This window comes from Nanorana parkeri, unplaced genomic scaffold, assembly GCF_000935625.1.
Source record: "Nanorana parkeri isolate BGI_ZX_2015 unplaced genomic scaffold, ASM93562v1 scaffold1858, whole genome shotgun sequence".
In the NCBI taxonomy this organism is placed as follows: Eukaryota; Metazoa; Chordata; class Amphibia; order Anura; family Dicroglossidae; genus Nanorana; species Nanorana parkeri.
The window spans coordinates 204,904-222,694 of record NW_017308126.1 but is presented as its reverse complement, the minus strand read 5'-3'; positions in this window follow the sequence as shown (position 1 = coordinate 222,694).

The window sequence follows — 17,791 nt, the reverse complement described above, 5'->3', positions numbered from 1 at the left end:
ATATAAGACATACTGTAAATATACACTTAAAGTAGAGCAATACTGCATACTAGAAAAGCATGGTTCCCTATTGTGTGATTTTACAACTGAGCAATAATATGCTTTATACAGCTTTATTATTATTGTTATTATCATTCATTTCAGTATAAAGTCCCAGGACCCGGGAAGAGTAATATTTGGTATTATGAGATATAGCAAGAAATACATTTAAGATCATGTTGTTGTATAAAACAAGATGCCTTAATATACCCCCTTGTGTCCCTCCCTGTAGTCAAAGATCATGTTGGGGTTTTTTTCTGCCCTGCAGGCATGGACATTTCATGTGCTTTTAGATGCTTACCATTAGGCCTCCACGAGACCTTAGACGGCTTCTAGGCAGCTGAGTTGATGACATTATCTATCACTGAAAAAAAAGAGATCAGTATAACGGAAAGCAATGACTTTTTCCTCCCCTAGTGGTAATCCAAGTGTAGAATAATTAAGTCAGCATTCCCAAAGACAATGCATAAATAAATTGTATTATCATAAAACAGGTATAAAAAAAAGGTTACAAAGTTCATGGAGTATACCGAGATCAACTAATGCATACAGCTCAACAAATGCAATAGAAAATCCAATACAAAAATGATACAATAAGATAAGCATACCCAATAGGAGTAAATAAATAGTGGTTGACAGAAGATCAAAAGTGAGGCCCGAAAACCTAACATTTTAAGGTAAGTCACCCCTTTTCCGAAGAGTACCTGAACATGTTTTTCCCCTTAGTCTATTTAAGATGGCCATCAGTGCCTGTGGGGCCAGCCCTCTGACACGCTACTTCTGGCGGAAATTATGTAATTCCGAAAACCAGAAGTGGTGTCTTTGGCTGTCACCTCTGGTGTGCCAGCGGTTCTGACCAGGGCCATCCACAGAGTAAGGCAGCTTAAGTTTTTGGCTTGCTAAAACCAAAATGAGGGATAGGTCAAGACACATAGGGCTAGTTTATCTACACTATAAAACATCTAATGGTGCCCAGATGAGGAGATCACACAGGCCAGACCTGGATGAGAGAAGATGTTAGGTGAAGACAGCTAAGTGTAGTTTAGTTTATCAGCCCCAATCTAGAGATCTGTCCTTTCTGTACTTGCTTTTAAGCATGACCTGCTAAAAATACACCAAAGACCTTGTTACGTACCTGGTGGAGGTCAAGTGATGTGAGAGGTTCCCTTACATCTCCCGTCCAGCACCCCCTGGATTTTGAACAGAGTATGCAGGACACAGAGTGGCACAGGTGACTATAGCTGGTCCAGATGCAGTGAGGTGTCCGCAGGCTGTCTGAAAACTGTAGTGTATCAAAGGCCAGGATCAGCAACAACCAGGAAGCCAAGATACCGGGACGTCAGACAGGCAGTGTGGTCAGAAGACAGTCAGGCAGCAGAGGTACAAAGGCAGTAGGCAAGGAGCAATGTTGGGGTACAAGCCGAAGTCAGACACAGCTGGGCAGCAGAGATACAATGGCAGTAAGCAGAAAGCATTGTCAGGGTACAAGCCAGGGTCAGTTGCCCGGAATTAGGAGTCAGGAAGCCGGGTCACAGGTAGTAGTAGCTGACAGCCACTCAGCAACTCTCCTCAGTGATGGTTATGTTTAAATAGACCACTGGGCGCCAAGTGCATGCACATTCATGCTCATGCTAGCCAACACATTCCTATGCACAGGTATACGAGCCAACGTAGTTCTTTGCCATAAGCTATGTCCATACACATACACTATATTGCCAAAAGTATTGGGACACCCCTCCAAATCAATGGATTCAGGTGTTCCGTGAAATGTCCTTGCTACTAAATATTCCACGGTCACCTGTTAGTGGTATTATAACAAAGTGGAAGCAACAGCAACTCAGCCACGAAGTAGTAGGCCATGTAAAATGACAGAGTAGGGTCAGCGCATGCTGAAGTGCACAGTGCGCAGATGTCACCAACTGTCTGCAGTGTCAATAGCTACAGACCTCCAAACTTCGTGTGGCCTTTAGATTGGCACAACAACAGTTTGTAGAGAGCTTCCTGGAATGGGTTTTCATGGCCGAGCAGCAGCATCCGTGCCTTAGTTCACCAAGTGCAATGCAAAGCGTCAAGTACTGTGATGAAAAGTACACTGCCATGGGATGCCATTAAAGTTCATGTGCGTGTAAAGGCAGGTGTCCTAATACTTTTGGTAATATAGTGTATCTCTGGGCACAGCCTCATGCTTGACTTACCTATCACCCATGTGCATGTGCAGATCTTTGGGCATGGCTATACATGCTTGATTTTCCTTACAGACCTTCATCATTGGCAGGGTCAAGTACAAGTCTACTTTCTCCTCCCCTTCACAGCTTTATGTTTATAATTATCACTAAATTAGAAGTATATTTTAGCACCTGGCTTCCAGTATTTGTGTCTGTACCACTATGGCATGGTCATTACACTACTGTGGGAACCATTGATGCTAAAATAAATGAATACAAATAGGTGTTTTCTATGTAACTCTGAATAAAAGTAAGGAATTGTGGGTGAACTCATAAGCTTCCTCCGCATGAATCCTCCCTTCCTCCAATGTATACAAATGTCAGGAATAAAAATGACATTCTGCATGAATTCAGATTCATTATTTCAAGATATGCTCTGAAAGTTTCTGCATCATTTCACAGCCATTTTACATATGCCTTTAATTAAACCAATAATAAACAGAATTACTTTACCGCATGAGGACAATACAAATAATATCCTTAGAAAAATAACAAACAAAAGATGCAATTACTCTACTATAGATGCTGCGTGAACACAATTAGGTTTTAGTGTGATAACTAACAACATGCCTTTTCAATTACTAATTTCAATTGCAAATGTCGGTATTTCATGAATTCTTCATCTCAAAATACACGTAAGAAAACAGAACACTTAATGCTACTTAACCACTTGAAGACCGCGGTGTTTCACCCCCTTCCTGGCCAGGCCATTTTTCAGTGTTCAGCGCTGCGGTACTTTGGCTGACATTTATTCCGTCATGCAACGCTGTACTGAAATTAATTTTATACCATTTTTTGGGGACAGATAGAGCTTTCTTTTGGTGGTATTTAATCACCGCTGGGGGTTTTATTTTTTACTGTATAACAAAAAAAGTACCCTAAATTTTGTAAAAAAAACATGTTTCCCTATAAAATGTTATGAAACATTTATTTTCACCCCAATTTTTTGGTATACTATAAAAGGCGGGGTCACGTCGGGTAAATAGACACTAAATATGTCAACCTTTAAAATTGCGCGCACCAGCGAAATCGCAGAAAACTACCGCAACCAAAATTGGCCTTAGGCGACACTTTAAACGTTTTTACCGCTCATCAGTTTAGTGTTATCAGTGATTGATGGCCCTAAAATTATTGCTCTCACTCCGACGTTCGCGGCGATATGTAACATGTGCTGCATAATAGGCGCAATCGTCTTTTTCGTACATAGGCGCACCCGACGGGGGACTTTAAAACATTTTTTATGTAATTTTTTTAATTATTATTTGTGAATATTTTTTTTAGCTTCTTTATTTATTTAATGCTGTCATTTTTTATTTTTTTATTTATTACTTTACTATATTATGCTTTATTGCTATAACATAAGGGATTAAGAAATCCCCTATGTAATAGCCAGTTCACCAAACAGGTCCTCTTTATGGAGACATCAGGGGTCTCCAAGACCTCTGATGTCACCTAGGGACCCCCACAGAAGCTGATGAAGCAGAGATCTGCTTCATCAGCTTCTCTCCGGTGTTCTGCACCGGAGAGTGACACTGAATGCAGGAAGTGATGTAATATACATCACTTCCTGCATTCGGGGACAGGAAGAGAGATCAAAGGGAAATCGAGTAATGATCTCCCTTTGATCTGCTGTTAGAGCGTCGCCGTGCCGGTCCCAGCCGCAACGGATCACGGACCGGCAGCGGCGACAAGGAGACGGCGGGACACAGGTACGGGGGGAGGCCGTACACCCGCAGCTCCTGCAAGCGATCATGCGTCTCTAGAGACGCCTGATCGCTTGTATGTAAACAGCCATCGCTGGCTGTTTACATGCTCACAGTTTCCTCTCTCGTGTGCGCGCTGAGTGCCGCACACGAGAGGGGGGAGGGGCAGGACGTCTTAAGACGCCCTCCCGCTCCTAGCAGACGTCCGTCCGGCCGTTCACAAACGGCCATGGACGCAAGGTGGTTAAAGTACATTGTAAACCCTAACTCAATGACATTTAGCTTGACGAAGCTCTGTCTATGATAAACAACTAACATTGTTTCTTTTAAAGGTCCATTCACACCTATGCATATTGATGCGTGTTGAGGCCTACTGTATGTGTTTAATAGTGCCAGTTGACTTATATTCAGTGTGCTGAAATGCATTGGCCCAACAAATGGTTATGACCATTTTTTAATCCATTGATGCACATCATGAGGGTTTGGGTTAGGAATGGCAACACACGTCAACACATCATGAAGGTCGTGAAATATGCACCTCAAAAATGTGCTTCAATGTAAGCACATAGGCATGATTCCAGATTTCATAAAATACAGATATTACATTTATTTCATCAATTGTTTCATACCAGCTCTACTGATCTCCTGCAGCTTGTTTGGAGCCACCTCCCACCTGCATACATGCCCTCCACCAACTGCTGCAGATAAACAACAATGAAACATGTCTGTGTAATGTGCATCGACATGGGTGCTTATGGAGTACTACAAGGTGACAACACTGGAGCACAAGTGGGAAACAGGGACAGAGGATTGTCACCCTATAGCAGGAAGTGCCTGAACAAAGACCTTCATGGCAGGGTCACCAGGGATTACTGTATTTAGTATTAAAGTTGCAGATTTAAAAGTATTAAAAATGACATTTGAAACTACTTTACCATTTTAAAGATGATAGGCGATTTTAGTGATTGGGTTTACATATACTGTAAATGGAATCAATAGTTTTTATAACAATTGTGGGTTATATACACTGCCTGGCCAATTACACACTCTTTAGCTTTGATTACGGCAAGCATTCGCCGTGGCATAGTTTCGATAAGTTTATGCAATGTCACAATATTTACAGGTGAAACTCGAATAATTAGAATATCGTGCAAAGTTTATTTATTTCACTAATGCAACTTTGAAGGTGAAACTAATATATGAGATAGACTCATTACATGTAAAGCAAGATAATTCAAGCCGTGATTTGTCATAATTGTGATGATTATGGTTTACAGCTCATGAAAACCCCAAGAACCCCAAATCCACAACCTCAAAAAAGTAGATTATTACATGCAATCAATAAAACAAGGATTGTACATAGAACAATATCGGACCTCTGAAAAGTACAAGCATGCATATGTACTCAGTACTTGGTTTGGGCCCCTTTTGCAGAACTTACTGCAATTACTTTTGCACGATATTCTAATTATTCGAGTTTCACCTGTATTTCGATCCAGAGTCGCATACATTTTTCACCAAGATCTTGTAGGGATGATGGGAGAGTCAGACCACTGCATAAAGTCTTCTCCAGCACATCCCAAAGATTCTCAATGGGGTTGAGATTTTATATAGCTTGCATTTTTGCAAGCTACATAAAATCTGAGGTGCGTTCCAAATGCCTGTCAAACACAGGAAAACAATGCCGACATGAGCCCTGTCACTTTAGGATGGCCGTGTGGTGAGGAGAGAGGGGGCCGATCTGACAGCGGGCGGCTCTCTATTTCCTCGCCGCTAGGCCATCCTAAACTGACAATGCTCCCTCCTCCGCCCCAGAAGAAGCTGCAGAACAAGCTGTGCCGCCCCTCTGTGTGTGGATGAGCGGCTCAGGATGGAGAGCGGAGGATTGGTAAATATCTGTCATATTTACCAATCCTCTATGTGCAGCATAAACATTGGAGTGATCGGCTGATCCCATGTTTGTAAATAACTTGGGACATATAGTACTATGTGTCCCCAGTTATGAATGGACAGGAAGTGCTTTAAATCACTTCCTGTTCATTCATGAGTTTCTGAATGGGTAGTAGCACTCACTATAGAAGCTTCTCCCCATTCAGAAACTGGTTGATAGTAAATATTTTCTGAATGAATGGGAAGCTTCTTTACTGAGTGCTCTCCATTCATTTAGAACAGAGGCTGCAGAAAAAGAGATTGAGGACTCTGTGTCCTCAATTTCTTTTTCTATTTTAAAAGGGAAATATCATGGGGCAGTTTAGACCCCTAATATTTCCCCGAAGTCCCCCTACAGAAAAAATAATTAAATTAAAAAATAATAACAAATAAATAAAAAATAATAACAAATAAATATTAAAAAAATAAAAAAACACATCCTGGAGGCGGGGTGCATGGCGTCACATGATGCCGCGCGTGTATGGCGTCGGGTGACGTTACACGCCTGTTGTGGGGGCACATTTTTTTGTTCTTGCCTCGGGCGGAAAAGAGGCTAGTTATGGCTCTATGTGGATCTATCATTTGATGAATTGAGATAGGGCCGGGGTAGGCCGGATGCAATAAGCAAACATTGTATTTCTGCACAAGGTCTGCTTTAAGAGACTTTTCTTTTCAATTTTTTCATCAACAAACAGAATTCCATTTCAAGTTAAAGACTAGAGACCGGTGCTGAAAATAGAATCGCACGGCATGATCTGTACTGATAACAACAAGCCTGCAGCTGTGGTTTTCGACACGGCAGGTGAATCCTCTATCAGCTGCGATGCCGGAGATGCAATGGTAAATACTGCTGTTTAGTTATTTCTATTCCATGCAGATACGCATCTCACAGTAAACCTTCACTAACAGCTCTGTATTTATTCTGCCCTGTTTAATTTCATGCCATTCAGGTGGCCGCTCTGTAGCTCAGGGAACGCTGTTTCACATCTAATGAATATGGCAGTCTGCGAACCAACGATTGTACTTGTTTTCTAATATGCAAGTGAGCATAGATTGTTGCTTGGCTGCTTTTATAGGAATCAATATTTTTGTACCATCGTCAATGACCTGTATTGTTACGGCACATCTGAGGGATGATTCATTTCTAAATCCATATCACAGTAGCAATGAAGTTTTCCTGATTGCCATGTAAGACATGATTAATGTTCCTCCAGGTGCCATCCACCTGTAACCACCACATTATCATTAAAATGCTATTTCAGTTTTTGGGAGGGTCCAGGTGAGTTCAATTACCTGTTAACTTTATATACACTGCCTGTCCAAAAAAAAAGTAACACACTCTAATATTTCATTGGACCGCCTTTAGCTTTGATTACGGCATGCATTCGCCGAAGCATCAGTTCGATAAGCTTATGCAATGTCACAACATTTATTTCCTTCCAGAGTTGCACTACATTTTTCACCTAGATCTTGTAGTGATGATGTGAGAGTTGGGCCACTGTGTAAAGTCTTCTTCAGCACATCCCAAAGATTCTCAATGGGGTTAAGGTCTGGACTCTCTGGTGGCCAATGAATGTGTGAAAATGAACATTTTCTTCAAAACATGAACACATATTGATAAGATTATTTACATCAACCTGAACTTTTTTACATGTTAATCTAAAAAAACACTGAGACAACTAAAACTCCCTTTAAGGAAGTCATTGCCTTTCCAGTGATGAAAAGATTGATTACCAGGACACATTGCTAATGCATCACTTTTATTCATGAATCAAAAAGAACGCTAGGACAACAGAAAATGAGACATGAGACAACACTGCTGAGCATGCATATCTAGAAGAGAACCAGAGAGACCTGTGGACATTTACCAATTATTTTCTGAAGTAACTGACTGACTTGACATCATTTATGTTTTGTTTAAAAAACATAAGGAAAGCAATGCTAAATGGGAGTCCTGGGTTTGGTACACACCGGCAAGAGACTGATGTTTCATGTTCTATTTTTCAGGCTACAGAAAACCCCTTCTCCTAAATTCACTTCTGTTACAAAATAAATTGCTAAGAAACTACTCCAGCAAGCCTAATAATTAGAGCTAAGAGCAATGTGCAGTAATCCAGAGGAAGCTGTCAGTGATATTTCCTAGGTAAGGCTATTCTTGATTAAACTAGACGTAAACCCAATCACTGAAATGTCATATAAGCTTTAACATGGTTATGTAATTTCAAAAGTTGTTTTCAATTTTTTTTAAATGGGATTTTGTTTGCATCAGAGGAGCTTTTTGTGTTCCCATACAATTCTACGAGAATGCAAAACCCGGTTAAAAGCTGGTCAAATGCGGGTCAGAAGGAGGTCAACTGCAGGTGAAATCCAAGTGTCAATGAATTCTGATTGATCTCGGAAGCATGTCAAACTGATGCCATCGACACAAGCCCAAAGTCCTTCAGCGCAGACCTAAATCTGTCACTTTCTTTTTCAGCATACTTTGTGATTTCTTGTAAATTATTCACTTCCACTGTTGACAATTAGGGTGACAACTGTTTCCTAATTGTGCCCTATCACTAGATATGTGCGATTTGTTTCGTTCTGAATTTTCTGAAATCCCAATGAATCCGAATGTATCCGAATTTCAGTTCCCAAATTTCATTCAAAAACGAAACTGAATTGGACATGTGTTTTTCGGTTGAAATGCGTCTGAACACGAATTTTTGTTACGGCAACATGGGAGCCATATACAGTGTATACATTTAATACTAAAGCTGAGGCTCCTAGACCTAGAATATATGTATATGGCTCCCAGACCCGAATGGCAGTCGGGAGCTCCCAAATGCAATTTGGAAATTCGGATCCTGAATGCCATTCGGGTCTAGAAGATTCAGCTTTAGTATTAATATCTGTATATGGTTTTTGCAACGAATATTTGTAAACTCATCTGAAACTAATGAATTTAATTTCGGATCCGAGTCCCGAATTCCGAAATAACTAAATCTGTACCGAACTGAATTTTTCCGCAGCTTACATGTCTACCTATCACCTAGTCACACACGCCTCCGGTGGAGACTACAAGTGGCCATGCTATCACACATTGCACTGGCATTGTCCACTGTTGTCACTCTCAGGAAACCAGTCCAGAGCAATGTTATGCAGCTCATGCTGGGTCCAGTGCATGTAGACAGAAAGTGGTTGAATGAGGCTGGAGGAGATCATCATTGGTGAAAGCAACTAAGGATAAAAAAAATGTGAAAACAGTGAACTATATAAATAAAATGGCAGTTGCTTTTTGATACACAGTGCTTAAGCAAACTTCCTGTCATTCACTTAGCTTTTACTTTGCCGATGAAGGGTGAAAGCTGATTGTTGGTTCCACTGCCATACTGAAGCCCTAGTCCAGCTAAAACATTTGGTTCAAAGTTCTTCTCCACGGAGACACCAAAACAAGGAAACCGTTCCCATTCCATCCCCCCTGTAATTAACCCTATTTAAAAATCTAGCTGAAGGCCTCATTTAATTACTAGAATATGCAGTCACGTGACAGGCTGTCAAATGTCTTCGTTCTTCTACTTGGAAGTGTGGGAGGATCCAATCGGCATTGCCCATGTGATGTGGACACTGCTTATATACTGCAATAGGTGTCCATAACAAGGTCCTTACCTGCAGTACTTAGAACTGAGATCATGCAAGAGTTTTACAGAAAACCAGACCGCTGGACCATTCATAAAGAGAACAGAGAGCTACTTAGGACAACCAGTGGCTGCTACTGGAAGAGGCACCCCAAGATCATGTGACAATAGATGTAGGGTTCCTGAGGGATTTTTTCGGAAGACTTTTTTGGAAGAAATAAAAAGGGAGGTTAGGTTGTAATAGGTCTACCCTGTTTTTTTTTTCTTTCCGGAATTGGAGTTTATCTTTACACAGTATGAAAGAGCCAAGAACGTCTGCCTAGTGCTGTGTGTGTCCATATTGACCACTTACTCTCACATGTAGACAGTGGAGAAATATCCTTTAGTAGTGTTTTAAAGGGTACATTTGTTGGCTTTTATGTGTGTCTTTCAGTTCTAGTGACACCCATTGCCTTCTTGTCCTAGTGTCACTGGGCTAGAAGAGAAAGGGGAGATATTGCTGCCCACAGGCAGCAAAAAAAAAACCCTATAATATCTTTTTATAAGCCTTCGGCAGTTTATATGAAACGAAAAACAAAATTATGACTGTACTTTGTGTACGTGACAAGTCTTTTGGTCCCTTTGTGGCTGGACGTACAGTGTACGTCTCCCGTCACGAAGGGGTTAAAGGAGTGCTGAAGTCACAGCATACACATGCTACTCAGCCAGAACCTTATGACCACTGAAGTGAAAGGTGACGTGAATAACATGTATCATCTCATTGCAATGGCACCTGAAGGTAGGTGGGATATATTAGGCAGCAAGTGAACATTTTGTCCCCGAAGTTAATGTGTTGGAAGCAAACAAAATGGGCAAGTGTAAGGATTTGAGCGAGATTGACAAGGGTCAAATTGTGATGGCTAAACAACTGGATCAGAGCAACTCCAAAACTGCAGCTTCGTGGGATGTTCCCAATCTGAAGTGGTCAGGACCTACAAAAAGTAGTCCAAGGAAGGAAAACTGGTGAACCCGTGACAGGGTCATGGGTGGTCAAGGCTCACTGATGCACGTGGTGAGCGTAGCCTGGCACAAGTAGTCTGTGTAGCCTGATACAATAGAAGAGCTACTGTAGTTCAAACATGAAAAAATGAATGCCGGTTTTGATAGAAGGTGTCTGAACACACAGTGCATCGCAGTTTGTTGTGTATGGGGCTGCATAGCTACAGATTGGCCAGGGTGCCCATGCTCCACCGCTAAAAGCGCCTACAATGAGCACTTAAACATCAGAACTGGACTGGGTGGACTGCATGATGGGTTCTACGAGATTGGGCTGCAAAGGTTGGTGAGTTTTGGCTACAATTTAGATAGTATATTGGTTATGTTTTCAATATGTTAGACAGATTTTATTCCAAACTTAGTGGTCAGAAAAGTATGGCCTGATGTCTATTTCTATGAGGAAAACAGGAGTCAAGCACAGTCGATAGGGGAAGGTAGGAGGCAGCCTAAGTACAAGCTACTGGCAAACCCCTTCTGAACTCTCTTATTTGCTCGCTGTTACCTTTTTCTATCTGAACTGAATTTCTCATGTTCGAATTCAGTGAAGGGACTCTTGACATTGGGGCATGCCTCTAAAGTTCTTACATTTTGCATGGCGTGTTTGTGGCGTGTTTGTGAGGTTAGTAAATCAACCCCTATGTATCTATGTACAAGACTACGCTGTTCTGCATACTGTCATGTTACTCCGCATATTATATTTCTTGATGAATGTGTACCGCACGCGACTTTATGAACAAAAAATAGAAAAAACAAATGCGTGTAACGTACTGTATTCATTCGATCACATTGTGACTTTGTTTATGTCTAATAAACTATTTTGGAAAAAAGAAGAACTGGACTGGGTGGATGGCCGGGTGTAAGTGTGTCGCTTACATGGGGAAGACATGGCACCAGGATGCACTATGGGAAGAAGGCAAGCTGGCAGATGCAGTGTGATGCTTTGGGCAATGTTTTGCTGGGAAACCTTGGGTCCTGCCATTTATATGGATGCCACTTTGTCACATACAAACATTGTTGCTGACCAAGTGTACCCCTCCATGGAAACAGTATTCCATGATGGCAGTGGCCTCTTTCAGCAGGATAATACACTCTGCCACACTGCAAAAATGGTTCAAGAATGTTTTGAGGAGCAACGAGTTTGAGGTGTTGACTTGGCCTCCAAATTTATGAAATCTTAATCCAATCAAGCATCTGTGGTATGTGCTAGAAAACAAGTCCGATCCATGGAGGCCCCACCTCGCACCTTGCAGGACTTAAAGGATCTGCTACTGAAGGCTTGGTGCCAGATACCACAGCATACCTTCACAGGTCTTCACAAAAGAGGACCTACTCAATATTTGGTGGGTGGTCATAATGTTATGGCTGATTAGTATATAACATCAGCATTGTAATGGGGAATAAAATGGTGTCAGTGCATTGAGGAAGTACATCCTTTGGGCATCTTCAATAAGTATGTTTACAAACTTCAAGATGCATATGGTTATTAGGAGTGGGATATAACTTATTGAAATTCAATATAGCAATACATAATTATTTTTAGTTTTTGACCGTACATACCCTTTAATTAGAGCCTCTTGTGTGTCTGTCTATAGGCATACAATAAAATAACTGAATTCTTATCTAAAATCAAAATGCATGTGGTTATTTTTTTCCCCATGTTACTGCCTTCACAGGAACACACTGCATGTGTTGTCTTAGAAGGTAAACATGTTGTGTCTGTGCTGAGACTGGCAGTTGTTGTTTTAGCCTTATGTGTACAGTGTGAAATAAATTGTCATAACATATGTTAAGATGTGTTTTAGCTGTAGTAGGCAGGCAGGCAGTTATAAAACTGCATAATGGTTGTATTCCTTAAAATACCCAGTTTGCAACTCTTTAACCCACCCATAGTCCAAAGAGTTTGACTGTCCTTTCCAAGCAGACTTATTGACAGGGACACCAATATAGTTCAGACTTAATCAAGGTCAACTGATGTAGAATTTTACAAGTCTACATGCAGACAGAAAGCAGACATAGACCTTTTCCCAGCCTGAATACGTTTTTTCTTTCCAGAGGCTTTAGGCAGGCTTTACAGATTCTATCATCTGAACTTTTAGCAGGGATTTGTCTAAGATTCTTAAAACAATATTTGTATCACTGATGATAAAGTGATGGACTCAACAGGGACATTTAGAAACGTTTGGCTTTGCAAAGCCATGAGCAGGACTGACTGGAATTCTAAATTAAAGCTGAATTCCAGGTAGACATACAATTTAGTGCAGTTACTACACATGTTCATTACATGTATGTTTAACCACCTTAGTAGTTACTTAACTTTTGCACACACATGCTAAAATCTGAATTTTTGCATAGAAAATTACGTTAAACCCCCAAACAATGATATATTTTCTGAAAGCAGAGGCCCTGTGGAAGAGAAAAAATGATAGCTGCATTTTTTTTACATTGAATAATATTTGCGCAAATGTTGATAAAATTGATATTTTTAGGAAAAAAACCTAAGGTGAAATTTAGTGCACAGAAACACAATATAATATCCAATGTTTTTGTAACAAATAAAAGATGGGGTTGTGTCGAGTAGATACCAAACATATCACACGTTAAAATGGTCTGCATCCATGCAATGGTGAAAAATCGATGGTACTCAAAATTGTCCAAAGGTGACGCTTTAGAAGCCTTTACTGGTCATCATTTAGAGTTAACAGTGAATTATGGTTCCAAGATTATTACGCTCACTCCAATGTTCGCAGCATTACCCCACATGTGTGGCGAAATTGTTGTTTATGTACATGTGCATGCCCTATGCATGCATGTTTATTCGCATGCAGTAACAAGGGAGGCAGGGTTGTTTTTAATTTTTTTAATTTTTCTTTTTTTTTTACTTAAAAAAAAAAGTTTTTAATCAACATTATTGCTAACAAGGGTTTGGAGGTGACAGGTTCTCTTTATGGAGGCATCTGGAGTCTCTTCTGCCTTCCTACACAGACGATCAATCACTGGAATCTGCTTGATCGCCTGTGTAACCGACACTTCAGCTGGCATCTGACAGCTCTGAAGCAGGAAGCGCTGTGAGCGCAGCGCTCCCTGCTTAATTCATTACAGAACAGATAGGGGAATGCACATCCCCCCATCTGCTCCCACACTCCAAGCTGATATTGTTTTCTGTGGTCCCGGAACCCCCAGAGGAGGGAGGAGCCTTGTAAACTATGGCGGGGGTGCACCACATTAGCATGCTGCTACAAATACAGCTGTCCAGATAACTTGTAATTAACAAGCATCACCGGCTGAAAGAGAAGATACCAAGATAAAGGTTTCAGCAGCAGCCATTATCTTGACACAAACACTTCAAGACCAGGACATACAGGTTTGACATATGGTCTTCAAGTGGTTAATAAAGCTAACATAAGTTAATTGGTGTCGGCTTCCTGTGATCCCCTGTACAGAAGAACAAATACTGGAAGAAGGAGGGGCAGCCGTCATAGCCAGTAAGGCTCAGCTGTACGTACATGGGCAGACAAGGAACATACTGATGAAAGGAGAGAGCGCATTGAGAAGAAAAGTGACCTCAATAGTCTACTGCTGCTCCTTCACTGCCATGTCAAAGACTGAGGACAGGGATCTTGGACTTGCGATGGATGGATGGACAGCAATACAAATGTTTGGGCATATAGAACAGCTCCCATATACTGAATGTATTTCAGCTGTGTATTTAGTTGTTTTCTGGGGTTTAGCTTTAAAGGAGTTTCCTGCTGAAAATATGGTATCAGCTTTCATGGGAATGGAAAGCTTCCCTAATAGAATTACCATCTTGCCGCCAATCAAACATTGGACTTAATAACATGCAATTTGTAAGGTGCAAATCAGCAAAGGGCATTCTTTGGAAACCCGTTCATTTCAGTCAGTCTGAAATCTAAATCCAGCACCTTTATCTTTTCACTGATGAGGAGTTGAAGAAGGCACTGGTCGTACAGTATCTGCTCTACACACTACAGTAATAGTGTAGAACAACGTTAAAAAAAAAGACAACTACTAATCCAAACCTTGTACACAGATTAATACATTGCAGCATGCCATCATTTTTGAAAAACAATTATATGCATGGGAAGCAACACAAAAACTTAATAAACAAAATATTCAATTCTGCTTCAATCTTGAGAAAAAAACAGTGCAATCAGCAGGTAATTATTATAATGAAAGCTTTTCATTCTCATTCTAGGGCATCAATCATGCATGCCTTAATAATTACTGAATTATAAACTAGAAGATGCATTTAAAGTGAATGCCAAGACAAAAAACATATTTTGTACGTCTCTGCAATATGTGCACGTTCCCCATGTTTTATCTCTTTACACATGCTGCAAGTACAGAAAAATAACCGCTGATGTGCCAGAAATATACAAAGTTATTCACAAAAGGGTGAAGAGTTTGGAGACGGCAGGAGAAGTGAAGAATCTAGGACAACATAGCTGATTTGGAAAAATTCTCCAATTCAGCTCACCTTCCAGTTCAGGATTCTAGCACACACCCTTCCCAGGCAGGAGGCCTGGGATGAAGGGAGCTTCCAGCACGTCCTCACAAATATTTATACCCTCTCCTAGCATGCACCACTATCGTCAGATACAACAGACTACAAGTGGTTGGATTCCACTGCAACCTGCCACAAACAGAAACACAAACTCCAATCTATGATAGCAGATGATAATAGCCTACAGCCTGTCTCTCTCATATGTTTGCGATTTGAAGGAAGATTTAAGGAACAGAAGAAAACAAAATCGAATGCTCCACATGAAGGAGAATAGCAGGATTGGTCTTGTTGGCAGAGGTATTGCAGGATTAGAGGAATTAGAGGTGAAGGAGGAGGCAACAGGTGCATTAGCCACACTTGCTGACAACTGTCTGCAGTGTACTCAGGAGAAGGAAGAAGAGAAAGGCTATGTCAGCCACTTCATTACCTCCTGCTTGATGATTCAGTGGTGGGGTGAAAAAATCAGCTCCCCAGATCCTTTCCTTGTGCCATAATAACATTGGAGGAGGAAGAAGTGAAGGAGGTGTAAATGGAGGAGTTGAAGGTGGAGAAGCAGGAGGAGGAAGAGGTGAAGGAGGAGCAAGAAGAGAAGGAATAGAGGGGGGAGGAGGTGAAAGTGGAGGGGAGGAGGTCACATTAGCAAGGCTTGCCACCTCCTACTGTGGCAGCACCTCTTCCTCTCCTTTTAGCCCCCTGCTCTCTATTTGCTGCTGCTTTGGCTTTCAGGGTGAGGGGGGATAGCAGGTGACATCACCAGCAGAGCTGGGTGCTCTACAATCCCACAAGAATGCGCTCCAGCCCATTGCTATTTGTATTTTGGGGGTGGGGGCTTTGAATAAAGAGGGGCTTTAAAGGAGAACTATGGGGTTAAGGCTTTTCCCCATAGTTTTCCTTAGGGTAACGGGAGGACACAAACTAGCGTCCTCCCGTCACCCTAGGCTCAGTATACCGCGAGCTGTAGCTTGCGGTATACTAAGACGCCGCAGCTGAAGCGAATCCCGACAATTGTGCCGCGATCCGCCCAGCTGCGTGACTGACAGCTGGCTCTGCCTATCTAGAGTTACCCGTTACCCCGGGTAACGGGAGGACGCTAGTTTGTGTCCTCCTGTTACCCTAAGGAGAACTATGGGGAAAAACACTGACCCCATAGTTCTCCTTTAAGTATAGCGATTTAAATATAACAAGTCATACTGAAAGGTTCATTTAAGCCACTGCTGTGAAAGGTTTATTTCTATCTCTTCCGTTGGGATTATCTTCAATAGCTCCACACTGTAGATCTCTCCTGTGACGCGTTTTCATAAATGAATCAAGCCAAAGTGAATTATACAGCATTTTATCCAGAACTTTGTTCTCCGGTGCTCTAAGGCCCGTGCACATTCATCCTGTTCTGCTTGTTTGCCAAAACGTCCCAGACTTGAGGTAAACTGCGGATCAGTGTATGGTTCACAGCAAATGCATCCGAAATGTCACATCTCAGCTTACAATAAGTAATCCATTGTTTTCTTTGTTAGCATATCAAACCTCTACTACTGCACTCTTGAGTCTTAAAATGTAGGTCTGGGCAAAATAAAGGGCAAAACATATTCAGTACAACTCTGTTAACCATTCATGTTTCCCCCATGTTTTGCCTCTCTAAAAGCTGCTGATGTGCCAGATATTCAGTGAGCTCCACACTTCCTGCTGGGGCTGACAACACAGTGCTTTTGCTGTACTAAAATCCCATCCAGCCTTGCCTGAGTTCTCCTCAGCTGGGCTACAAACCTTTGTCTATCCCCTGACTTTTGCTGTCCCATCCCACATACATATTTTTCAAGCATGTCACAGCATTATTTATAAAAATCCCATATTATAAAAATGCTCCTGGTTCATGTCTGCCACCACAATCCCCAGTACAGTTCTACAAAATTTCCATGCAATTACCAGCTATATTCCATGGCCAGTCCTTGGAACTTGCTAATTGCTAGTCATGCCAAACACCCCTCCCTCCCCCCAATCTCCCATGTAACAGTACTCAGAGGTCTCTATTTTGGAAGTACAGAGGGATAACAGTACATATGTGTCCCACACTTAATGAATGGTTTCTTGTGGAGAAAGTGAGGTAGCATATGATTCCAAGTTAACCTGTGGCTGTGCCACACTAATCACCAATTTGCAAAGTATACATAAAGATGCCATGCCCCTGACGAAGTCAAAAGAGATGTAATGTACATAAGGTGGAGTTTGTGACACGTAGGTGGACGGAGTTGGAGGAGAGAGAGACGGAGGTGCTATCTCCGGTGGTGTTACCTTAACCCGCTACACACTGACTTTACCCTGCCATGTACACGATCTACAGATTTTTATGTGAGTTTTATTTTAATAAAAAGGTTTATCAGTGTGCACGATGGTCTGTGCTTTTCTTATTTCTCGGACCACCTAACGAGGAATATTGAGAGACTGAAGAATGGAGGATAACTATGCAAATTAAGGGCACTATCCTGCCTGGTGTAAAAGGGATTGGTACGATTAGACCAAGCTAGGTCTAGTCATAAGGTGAGAGACACTCTGGAGAGGGTCTACTAGGGGAGGAAATGATTGTGGTGGAGGAAGCATAGCACAAAATTTCTTCTTAACTGTGAACATATTTTTCTGCACTCATATGAATTCACATTTGGACATCATATGATATATACTGTTGTTTTTTGCTGTTGTTACTTTCTTTTATATTTAGTGGAATTTTCA